At 41.5% G+C, this 12,050-nt stretch overlaps 1 protein-coding gene across 1 annotated transcript in view; it reads left to right on the top strand.

Moving 5' to 3' along the window:
- Window positions 1-12,050, top strand: part of PID1 (phosphotyrosine interaction domain containing 1) — an 85,967-nt gene that overhangs the window by 63,774 nt on the left and 10,143 nt on the right. The gene's annotated exons all lie outside the window — the stretch shown is intronic.

Genomic DNA, 12,050 nt, shown 5'->3' with positions numbered 1-12,050 from the left:
TAACAATCAACTTCTGCTGAACTGACATGCTGGAAAACTTTCATTTGATCAGCGGCTGCAGCGCTGATCAGTGTATGTTGACAAAGGAGGAGTCCCGTTGTCAGAATGCAGTGGCATTGCGGGAAGGATTCCTCCATTCATGTGTTGTGTGGATAGCGGAATTTGTCCGGGGAGGGGGGGTGAACAATCCACCTATGGCCAGCCTTTAGTGGAACATACATGGATTGAAATTCAGGATTTATGCATGCCAGCAGTTTTAAAGTGTGTGTGTTTCCCTTCTGTAAAGGGGTCCTAGGGCTCTTTTTAATTTTTGGGCCATCCTAATAGGGAGGGAGGCTTACCCAAATTTGTAACAAGTACACTTCAACTCTGTCTCTCTCTCCCTCTTTTTCTTTCCAGTTTGAATTAACTTTTTTGCTTTGTGTCTTTTTGCCCACACTGCTCATGTGTGTACTCATCTCGCCATGTCTACTGAGGAGTAGAACATATATTCTAAAACTGGGTGAAGCTTTGCAATTTACTTCCTAACTGCACATGTTGATAACACTTTTTAAGTGCCCTGAAATTACTCACATAGAAATAAAGTTTGTGTTTTAAATGCAAAAAGCTTGAGTTCAGCTTTTCAGCATGGCTATTCACTTTGTGCCACCAGCACCTGTGACAACAAACCCCTCTAAATACTGGAGATTCAGGTTTTTTTTGTCTGATCATTATAGTTCCCTCCGCAGGACCAGAGGAGATGATATGGAGTGTGATAGTATGATCTCATGAGATAGGACTTTGTACATCTCAACAGGAACCTTGCTGATATGTCTTTTATAGTTTTAGAACTATAAAAGTCTCTCACTACATTCCAGTTTTGAAAAATATCAAAGGCTTTTCAGTCCTTCCAATATAATATGGTGGCATGCATCATTAATCTGCTGTTCTGTCTTATACTGCTGGTCAGCTTGAAGTAAGGAACACTTGGGAACATCTGGAAATGGTAAGATTGGACAACTTGGAACAAACCGGTTTTGTGTTTTTGGTTTTTTTGGGGTTTTTTTTTGTTTTTTTCTGGTTATAAACATTAAACATTTTTACATTCCTTGCTATTAAGGTAAAAAAAATATTTAGGTAGTATTATTCCCCCTCAACCCCCATTAGATTACCTGAGCCCTCATTGAATCCAGTACTGTGCTCATCTGCAGCGGCTCTTTCCTTTTCACTTCCTGGTCTCACAGGCTTTGCTGAGGCAGCAGGAGCCAGACATTACAAAGAACACTGCCCTCTCCTTATCTTGTGACACACACACACCCTTCCTCAATCTGCACAGGTAGAGAGAACAGGAAGGTATCCGCTCACAAGAATTTGGCAGTTTAACCATTTGCCGCCCGCCCTAAGGCCGAATGGCGGCCGGCAAATGTCATCAGCGTTCCAGGTGGACGCCATATGGCATCCTCCCGCACATGCGCAGATTGCGCTCCTGCAGAGCCGCGCAGCGGCGCAATCTGTCACCGGCTGTGTACCTTGGACACGGCCAATGACAGATCTGAGTATTGGCCCCCGTTGCCGGTACAAGTGACCTGCTGTGACCAATCACAGCAGGTCACATGACAGTTGTATACAATGGATGGCTTCATTCATGCCATCCATTGTATACTAGTGTCTAGCTGTGAATGGTCACAGCTAATCACATGCACATGTCATATGACTAGCTGTGGCCAAATCACAGCTAAGCACAAAAAAAAAAAAAAACCTGAATGAATTGATGTCATTCAGGTAAATGCTTGCTTATAGCAAAGTAATTGTTTGCTATAAGCAAATTGTGTAAAAAAAAAAAAAAAATACTGATCACTTCCCCAAAGTAGTACAATGTTACTATGGTAACATTGTACTACTTTGGTCATAGTGAAATATGAAAAAAAAAACCCTTAAAGTAATAAAAAATAATGAAAAAAAAATATATTTTTTTTCATACTGTCACCAGTCAGTGTCCCTGATCACCGCCATGCCAGTTATATGATGACGCTGTACTGAACTGGTGACAGTATGTAAAAAAAATAGTGAAACTAATTTTTTTTAATTTTTTTCATTTTCCGAAAAGTTATGACAAAAAAATACAACTTCAAAAAACTCGCCATGCCTCTTATGAAGTAAGTCGGACTGTCTACTTTGCAAAAAGAGGTAATTTGGGGGATATCTGTACTGTTCTGACATTCTTGGACCTCAAGAAATTAGATTGGCTGTCGGTACTTCAGGATTGACCAATATTCAGATCTATAGCATAGTTTGTGAACTCTATAACTTTCCTACAAACTAAAAAATACATGCTAATTTGGGTTATTTTCACCAAAGACATGTAGTAGAATACATCTCGGCCTAAATTTATGAAGAACAATTATTTATTTGCAAACTTTTATAACGGAAACAAAGAAATGTGTTTTTTTTTTGTTTGTTTTTTTTTCAAAATTTTTGGTCTTTTTTTGTTAATTTAGCATAAAATAAAAACCCCAGCGATGATTAAATACCACCAAAAGAAAGTTCTAGTTGTCTGAAGAAAATGATAAAATGTTAGTTTGGGTACAATGTTGTATGACCGCGCAATTCATTCAAAGTGTGAGAGCGCTGAAACCTGAAAACTGGCCTGGGCAGGAAGGTGTAAAATTGCCCGGTAATGAATTGGTTAAAGTGGATCTACACTGCATCTGAGCACTACAAACCAAAAACACTATTCATTTTATGTTCAGTTTAAAATCAGTAAAAAGATAGGAAAGTACAACATTTACTTAAAGCTAGTAGCATAAGGATTAAAAAGAGTCAATGTTCATTGAGAGAGAGAGTGAAGTTCCAATTTAGGTGTCCTTTTATGACACAGAGAATAGCTGCGATTCAACAGATCTCAGCTATTCTCTGGTCATTCACAGTTTATGACACTCAGGAGATCATGTCAGCCCTTCTCTGGAGATCTGTGTTCTCCCTCCAGATTCTCCAGCCCAGAGCTGGAGAATCAGAGGGACCGAAAACTAAGCAGAGATAATTTACCTCTGCTTAGTAAACTGATCTTTTACTATAATCTTGCGAGATTATAGTAAAATGAGCCGTTTTTCAGAGTTTGTAGACCGTTATCCAGCGTTTGGAGACCGTTCTCCCTTCGTTCGGAGAACTGCTTCATAAACTGCATTCACAGGAGAACTGTGTTCTCCGAGAATGCCGGAGAACTGAGCAGCGATCTATTACCGCTGGTTCACAAACGGACACCTAAAAGTGATTTCTAAATGCTTAAATTTTAAAAACAAATGTCATACTTACCTGCTTTGCACAGAGCAGCCTGGATCCTCTTCTCTGGTCCCCTGCTGGCGCTCCTGGCCCCTCCTTCCTGTCTGTTTCTGCCACAGCATGTAGCTTGCTATGGTGGCACCCGAGCATGCACACTCTCCAGCCACTACTCCGTGTCCATTCATGGGGCTTGGCCCTACCCCCTCTCTCTTCTCATTGGTTCACTGGCTGTGATTGACAGCAGCAGGAGCCAGTGGCCCCTGCTCCTGTCTCAGCTATCCTAGGACAACCTCTCCTCACTGGCTGAGACTCCAGTGCACATCTCCAGTGCACATCACTGGATCGAGATTGGGCCTTAGGTGAGTATTAGGGGGGCTGGGGGGGATACTGCACAAAAAAAGTTTTTTTTACCTTCGTGCATAGAATGTATTAAGGTAAAAAACCTTGAGCCTTTACAACCACTTTAAGGTCATGTCTACGTGACCACAGCTGTAAAATACTTCCTTCCTCTATTCCAATGTGCACAAACCCAGTTTTGTGGCTTACAAAGAGGGAATTTGGCCTTCTGTTATGGTGCAAATGAAGAGATCTTTAATGATTTGTATTTTTAACACACCCTTTCATTTTCAATGTAAGGGAGTTGAATGCAAAATTCAGTACCCATAGAAACCAGTCGAAATCCATCTTGAACTTGCCTAGTGTCCAGGGTACTTATTTTACACTAAGCCGTTTGTAGTTTACTGTGTATTTTCTTTGGACAGGAGAGTATACGCCAGTAGAATTGTGTTTGAACGTCTGTAAAGTAACTCTGAAAAAATGTCAGAGCATTCAACAATATCAATATTATGGACTCTCTGAATTTTTCTTTGATTTGCTTGCCAATGTTAAAAAAAAATCAAACTGATTGTAATTGGTATGTGCATCCTGAATTGTAGAATTTTATTTTTTTTTTCTCCCCCAGACAAAAACTACATCCACAGATGTATGTTCATTTGAGGAAAATTGTCCAACCTTCTCTTTTGACTTCATCACTATGTTTGAAAACAATTGTCGTGTTTGACCACAGTTGAAAGTGTTGCTTTTTTGCAGTCAAATTTGAGAAAACCCAACTATGTGTTGCCATTCACACAACATACTAAGATTAAAAAAAAAAATAACTTACATTTTTTTTTTTAAAGTTTCCCAAGGGAAGGTGTCATTTCTAACCTTAGTTTCTGGAACCATGTTGGTGAGCCTGTCCCAAGGACAGGATGCGCTTCCTCTCATGTGAAGCAAGAAGCCCAGCTTCTAAATCTTTAACCATTTGTTAGTACAGTGGTCAAATCTAGTTAGTTGATGGTTAAGATCTACCTGCACAGAATAGATGAGGTTGATTATGGCAAACACAGCTGCCTAGTCCCTTCATAAACAAAGAGCTAAAGTAGGATTTTACATTGCTGGAGGTTCCAGAACATCTAAAATGGCAAGCTGCAATTAATTTATTGTATGTGACTGGGGATAAGTAACAAACAGACATACAGTGTGTATTATCTCAATTTGGCTGCAAAGGTGGAAAAATACTTAATTCAGCTTCATTTTATGTATTACATATAGTTTGTTTTTTGTGTGGGGGGGGGGGGTTGGTGAAGGGTTAGAACCACCCAAACTTTTTTTGTTGGGTTGCTGCAAGAATAGGAATAGAGGGTAAATCTTCCAATGGAGAGACTTGTTTCCATGATAACTGTCTAGGAAGGGAATATCCCTCTCATTGGAAAGATCTATCCTCTCACTTAGGAAAACCCCAAAACGGTTGCACTCTTCAGGAGTTTATTAACTCAGAAACCGGACATCACATAGTTGGGTACAGCAGAAAAAAGGTTGGCACATTTCACGCTGTATCGGTGCTTAGTCATAACCTGGTTATGTGGTTTCCCTATGTTTGGTTGGTGGGCCGAGTTGACACCTTGCAAAGATGATCGCCTGGAGCAGCATACACATATTGCATATCCTCTAATTTCTTGTTTAGTCTACAGGACAGGATGTGAAGGGGAAATTTCCCTAATGTGGCACAGTTGGCACAAACCTGATGGGTTTTATCCATTTTGTACCCTATGCAGGTACAGCATGCATATAAAATGTGTGCTGGGGATAAGTAGCAGGTATAGCAAATTAAAAATAAATACGTGATCTAATGCTGCTATATAATAGCTACAAAAAAATTAAAAAGTGACATAACTGAATAAAATGTCCATACTAAGTCCATAAATATAAAATCAATCGGTTTTATATTAGAGTTTCTTCCTTAATTCATGTGTTTTTCTTGTGCTGGTATTCCAAACACCATCAAGTGAAACAGTGCACATAACATATAGTGCCACCTCAGTGCTCACAGAACTCTCACCTCAGAGCACATGGAAATGCGCTTTATAATATCAAATAGACAAAAGGATTCTTCACTTTTTCAATCCACAACCATGTTGTAGTAATCAGACATCTTTTGAGTTTTCAATAGATTGTCAAACCAGAGTCAGGGATTGGTCCCTTTTAAAAGTGATGGTGATCAAACATTTCTATCCTTAAAAGGGAACAAAGGACACTCCCATGGTGCAGTATGTACTAGTATATCAATTCATTAAGAAGCAGTAATACACTCACATGAAGTAAATAAAATGCCATAAAATCATCAGATGTAGGCTTCACTTGTTCTCAGCTGAACTCCCTATTCATGTCTGCCCAGAGCCAAGCCCCTCATGCATTACATCACGCCCACGTGACTTCATCAGAGGTTGTGGATTTGTGCTGCAGTACAGCAACCCGAATGAAGTTTACCTTTGTACACTACAAAAAAAACTGCATAATGCGCTGTGTAATTGTGCACCACACTGCTCCCTTCCACAGTCAGGATAGACAGCTGTCGGAGAGGTGAATTCAGCTTAGACGTTTGACTCTAAGTTTTTCAACTTTAATAGCCAATGTCTAAAAGATGACAGAGTCCTTTTTCTTTTGACCACACTTTTCTGTTCCTCTTGTATTGTTGATAAATCTCCCTGTGTTGGACATGTCTTTTAATGCTTGGAGACCCATAGATTCCTGTTCAATAATGCACACTCCACCTCCTGCATCAGCTTTCCATTTTTCTGGTGCTGCCAGCCTGGAATTGCTCCACGTTCCTGACATTGTTCTTATCTGAGGATACCGCAGAACAGCAGCATGTGTGTAAATCTTGGATGGACACAGTTTTTCAATATAGACTTTCTTCTCTCACATCTAATTTTGCATTGTTCATGTTACTTTGCTAAAAGGGCTAAACTATTGCACTTAGTAGGAAATTGCACAGAAGGAATCTAGAACTAGAACTGCCATTTAATATACTTCACATTCTTCTGCAATTCCTGCAGTCTTGTACAGAAAGCATCTGTTTGCTATGTTAACCCTCTGCAGGCTCTGGATGCATCCTCATTAGGCTTTATATATTCACCTAACAATTTCTGGTGACAGCACACAGGTAGATTTTTGTTGGCTGCCTGGTACAGTTTGGGTTAATAGTTGGGGGCATGTGAGTGCGTTTGCTTTTGGAATGTAGAACTGGATCCAATATTTTGGCTCCACAGGAGCTCCCGCCAGATGTTTGGGTTTTTTTCTTGTGTAGAGCTCTGTGGTAGTATCTTCTAACACAGGCAAAATCTCAGCTGCAGCTTTTAACACTTTCCACTCCTGAAGAAGTTGGACTTGCCAGGATGTCTCTACTCAGGTGTCATGTAGTGTAAATAAAACTTGTTTTGTAGGTGTTCATTAGGAAAACCGCTGAGAAATAGAAACCGACCTAATGTCTGCATTATTAATCTTTTTTTTTTTTTTGGTATTGAAACCCATAACGCCAACAGATTGCTTCAGAGTTTAGGCCACATTGTAAATATTTTCAAGAGCCTTAGGACATCTTGAAGTCAAGGGTCTTAAAACTTTTAAAATTAAAATGTTTGTGCTCAAACAATAGTAGATGCTGACAGATCAAATATACTGTATTAGTACCAGCCTTTACCTCTTTTGGACAGTAAAGCTGACCATACATGACTCAAATTTTAGCCGATTTCATCCTGAATGCTTTTCTGTCCGCTTTTGTCAAAATAGCCTGATGAAAAAGCTGTTGGACAGTGTCTGCATCTAATCTGATGCAATCACTTCATCCCGCAGGCAGAACAAAAGACATCTGTGTGAATTGCCAGCCTAAGGGTACATTCCCATAGGTGTTTTGCTATGGTGCAAATCCCAGCTGCAGGAATCTGATTTCCTGCTTGTTGGGTTTGACCACTTTGAGTGTCTAGTGATTACCTGTGGTGATCTCCGCTGAACTCATTTTGTGTGCGTTCATTGGTGATCACCTTAGATCAGTGTTTCTCAATTTCAGTCCTCATGGACCCCCAACAGGTCATGTTTTCAGGATTTCCATTATTTTGCACAGGTGATTTGATCAGTTTCACTGCCTTAGTAATTACCACAGCTGTTTCATCTGAGGGAAATCCTGAAAACATGACCTGTTGGGGGTCCATGAGGACTGGAGTTGAGAAACACTGCCTTAGATGATTGCTGGCTTTGCAAACATCCACGAACTGCTGACAGCCTGTCATTACAGCTGTCTAACCCAGCAGTAGATTCCTGCCACTGGGATTTGCACCATGGCAAAAGGCCTGTGTGTATCTATACCTTAACAGTGAGATCTTTACTCACGAGTGCTCAGACTTCCCCACCCAGGATGACAGCATAAGTAGTTAGATGTGGTGAGGGTCAGAGCCTGGGTATTGCTCTTCAGTGAAATCTCCAAGAGATAAGGAAAAAGTAGTAGTTGTGAATAACAAGCCTCACCAGCCTAAGTTCCTAACTGAAATCAGGTTTGGGTGGACTTGCCTTTAAAGTGGTTGTAAACCGCAGGCATGAAATATGAACAAAGTATATCCCTCTGTAGTGTGTACTTGTCTCAATCCAGAGCACGAAATGCCATTTCTCTCTGCTGCCTCCTTCGCCTAATATTCGCATGAGTCTCTTCTGATTTTTCCTGAACACCAAGAGAAAAATGGTGACTGGAGGGCACAGCCAGTGATTTACAGCCTCAGTTCTGTTCTTTTGTGCTGTGTGAAGGGTAGTGTGTCCCTTCCCTCCAGTCAGCTCTCAGAGCTCTTCTCATTTATACTGATGTACTGTTACTGATGTAACTTCATATCCGGTGTAAATCTTGCACTTTGGATGTAGGAGAAAGACTGCTGTTAAACTGGTACAGCTTATGTAGGAGGATTTGTTTAACCGCTAGCCTACAGGGCACTTATACCCCCTTCCTGCCCAGGCCAATTTCCAGCTCTCAGCGCTGTCACACTTTGACAATTGCGCGGTCATGCAACACTGTACCCATATGAAATTTTTATCATTTTTTTGTGACAGAGCTTTATTTTGGTGGTATTTAATCACCTCTGGGTTTTTTATTTTTTTTTCTTAAACCAAAAACCGCTGAAAATTAAAAAAAAAACAAAACGTTTTTTCTTAGTTTTTGTTGTAAAATTTTATAAATTAGTGATTTTTCTCCTACATTGATGTGCGCTGAGGCTGCAGTGATGGGCACTGATAGGTGGCGCTGACTGGCATTGACAGGTATCACTAATGGGCACTGATATATAGCACTGTTAGGCGGCACTGATGCACACTGATAGGCGGCACTGATTGGCATTGATGGGTGACACTGAAAGGCAGCATTGATGTGCACTGGTAGGCACTGATATGTGGCACTGATGGGCACTAGCATGTAGCACTGTTCAGCACTGACAGCTGGCACTGATGGACACTGAAAGGTGGCACTTCTGGGGCCACACTGATCATCAGGGCACACTGATCATTAGTGCCCTGATGATCAGTGTACATGTCCCCTCCGCGGAATGGCAATTACTGGCTCTCCTCTCCTCTCAAGCTGTCAGCGTGACAGCTCGTGAGGAGAGAAATGCCGATAACTGGCATTTCCCTGTTTACATGTGATCAGCTGTGATTGGACACCGCTGATCACATGACCGAGCCGACCTCTTCGGCTCTTTCCGTGAATGGTGATCCGCTGTTTCCGAGGGACACAGAGCACCGCCAATCGCCGCGCTGCGCGCTCCCTGAGCCGCGCATGCCCGGTGAGAATGGGAGGATGTCATATGACGTCCTCCCAGAACAAGAGAACCACCTTGCGCCCGTCATTGGACTGTATGGCGGGCTGGAGGTGGTTAATCTCTGTGTATCGCCTGAGGCCAGTCACTTCACTGGGTATATGTAAGTGTTTGCAGCCACCTTTACGTGTAAAGAGAACTACAAATGCTAGCCAGAAAATATTGCTTGTTGTATTAGAATCAACAGGGCTAATCAAAGTGGAACTGATCTCAAATTGAAGATTTGCTATGTTATAAGGAACACTTAGAAATATTAACTGTGCCTGTGCAGTGGCTTAGACCTGCCAGTAGTGATGTACAAGGGGGCTGGGAAAGTCCTATAGGTGTATTGGATTGCATCTCAGTGACTGACCAATATGTACCCCCAAAATGGTAAGAAATAGTTTTCTCTAAATTCATAGTGGTCTTTTGGAATTTTTTTTTTTTTGTCTGCAATACAGTCCCCAGTGCAAAATTTAACGCAGGTCTGAAGATTTTATATTCTAGATATCCCCCGCATGCAGAGGGTATTAAAAAAGAAGGCTGTAGCAAAGAGAAACCTTTTGGCCTCAGCTCCTGACACTTCTAGGAGGTGTGGGTGTTGTCAGTATGCTTCACTTCTGCCTCCTGGAATATCATAAGATACAGCCCTGTTTGGGTGAAGTGCATTCTCTTGGGTTTTTTGAGCCTCCAGCTATCCAGAGAGGCAGCAGTGCGGCACAGTGACGGCACTTGGACTACTTAGAAGCATTGGAAGCCAGACTCAAGGTTGTGTTTCCATTTTCCCCCCCTCTAAGCACACAGCTTTAGATTTTAAATTGCCTTTGAAATTGACTGGACTTTTGGGGGGGGGCTTTCAGTACAGCAGAACCGCTTTAAGCATTCAGGAAATAGTTTTGTGATATGAGCATGTTTTCTTTTTCAACTAATTTCAAAATTGTACCTAACTGAGTCGCCTACAATTAAGGAGAAACTGTATTTAAAGAAATTCTGTTCAGCTGCTATGCTTCTGTTGCAGCTTATAGAGTGAAATGATCCAATTGGCAGTGGCCAACAGACACTTTCACCCATTCTGTTTATACATAAGGCCTATTGTCCTGCAGTTTTCATTGGCTGCTTTCTTATTTGTATTAGTTCAGACCAAGGATGGTTGCCTATGCTCTCTGCTGGTGACAGGTCATGTTTAATCAGCTTTCTCCCTTCTCTAGTCACATTTCTCAACAGACATTGCAGCCCCTCTTCTTCTGCCAGCAGGGGAAACCAGAGGAATTTAAATGGTCATTACAGTGCTGCTTGCCAATTCTGGCCACTATAGAATGAAAGGGGTCACTTTGCACATTTTCCCCACAGCTGAAGTGTTGTCTAGGTTGGCAGGGATAAAACATATCCCTTTTTTTTGTCAACTTATTTTCTTGTCTGCCCTTGCCCTGTGGAAAGATCCCCTAAACAGATGAAGCTTTGTGACATATTTCTCATCACCAGTGTTGCCGCTGCTGCTTCTTGTTAGTGTTGGACTTCCATGGCTCATAAAATTGCATTTTTTCCATGCTAACATGTCTGTTTGTTTGTGCACTGTGATGAATGAGGTGACTGGATTTCCTGCATCTACTGCATATGAAGTGTCAGTTACAACACTGGCATCTTAGCATAAAATCAGAATGGCCTTGCAGGGAAAAACATATTGAAGGGTCCTAGAGGATCTCTTCACAGTGTTCCAAAAAGCCCAAATGGCTTACTCCACAGAGGTAAATATTATGGATTATTGCTCATCTTGTGTAAAGAATGCAATCCATTGTTTGACTGGGCACACATCAATGCATATATGGAGAACAGTGGACTGGTTGTGCGCCTGTCAATTGTGTAAAATCTGGTGGCTCAGTATTGGTTGTATTTTTATTTCCTGCAGCGGTTTATTCCCCTGAGGATATGAGATCAGTAACTTTAAAGCTGAAATCCAGGCTAAACAATTATTGTCTAAGTATGAATACACTTTGCTCTTGTATTTAGAGTGGTTGTAAAGTCTGAAGGTGTTTACCTTCGTGCATTCTATGCACAAAGGTAAAAAATCTTCAGCTACCCCCCACCCCTTCCCCAAAACTTGCATGAGACCAATCTCAATCCAGCGATGTGCACGAGACCCTGGTCTCTCCTGGGTCTCTTCCCTCTTCATTGGCTGAGACAGCAGCTCCCACTACTGGCAATGACAGCTGGGGGGGGGGGGGCCTGTGCTCAGTGTGTGGATGGACAGATAGGGCAGTGGCTCTGGAGCAAGTCTGCCCAGGTGTTCCCATAGGAAGTTGCTTTGCACTCAGCAGGAGGGAAGGGCCAAGAGCACTAGCTGGGAAAATGAGAAGAGGATTGGGGCTACTCTATGCAAAACCACTGCACAGAGCAGACAAGTATAAAAAGTTTGTTATTTAAAAAAAAAATAAAAAATCTGCCATTTTAATATGACTTTGAAGCTGGCCATAGAGGGGTAGTTTTATTTTATTTTTTTTGTTCAGCTACAAGATTCCTCCATCCACACAGAGGTTGGAGAAATTCCCTGCTGAACCAGACACATTTTGATCTGTCTATGGCCAGCTTAAATCTTTCTATCCTCCTTTTTTTTTCTTTCTTTCTTTTTTTTTTTTTTGTGTATTTCTT

The sequence above is a fragment of the Staurois parvus genome, unplaced genomic scaffold (genome assembly GCF_062004578.1).
Source record: "Staurois parvus isolate SC_StPar_1 unplaced genomic scaffold, SC_StPar_1.0 ptg000312l, whole genome shotgun sequence".
NCBI classification, from domain to species: Eukaryota; Metazoa; Chordata; class Amphibia; order Anura; family Ranidae; genus Staurois; species Staurois parvus.
The sequence above is the reverse complement of the archived record's forward strand: the minus strand, read 5'-3'. Positions and strand labels throughout refer to the sequence as shown.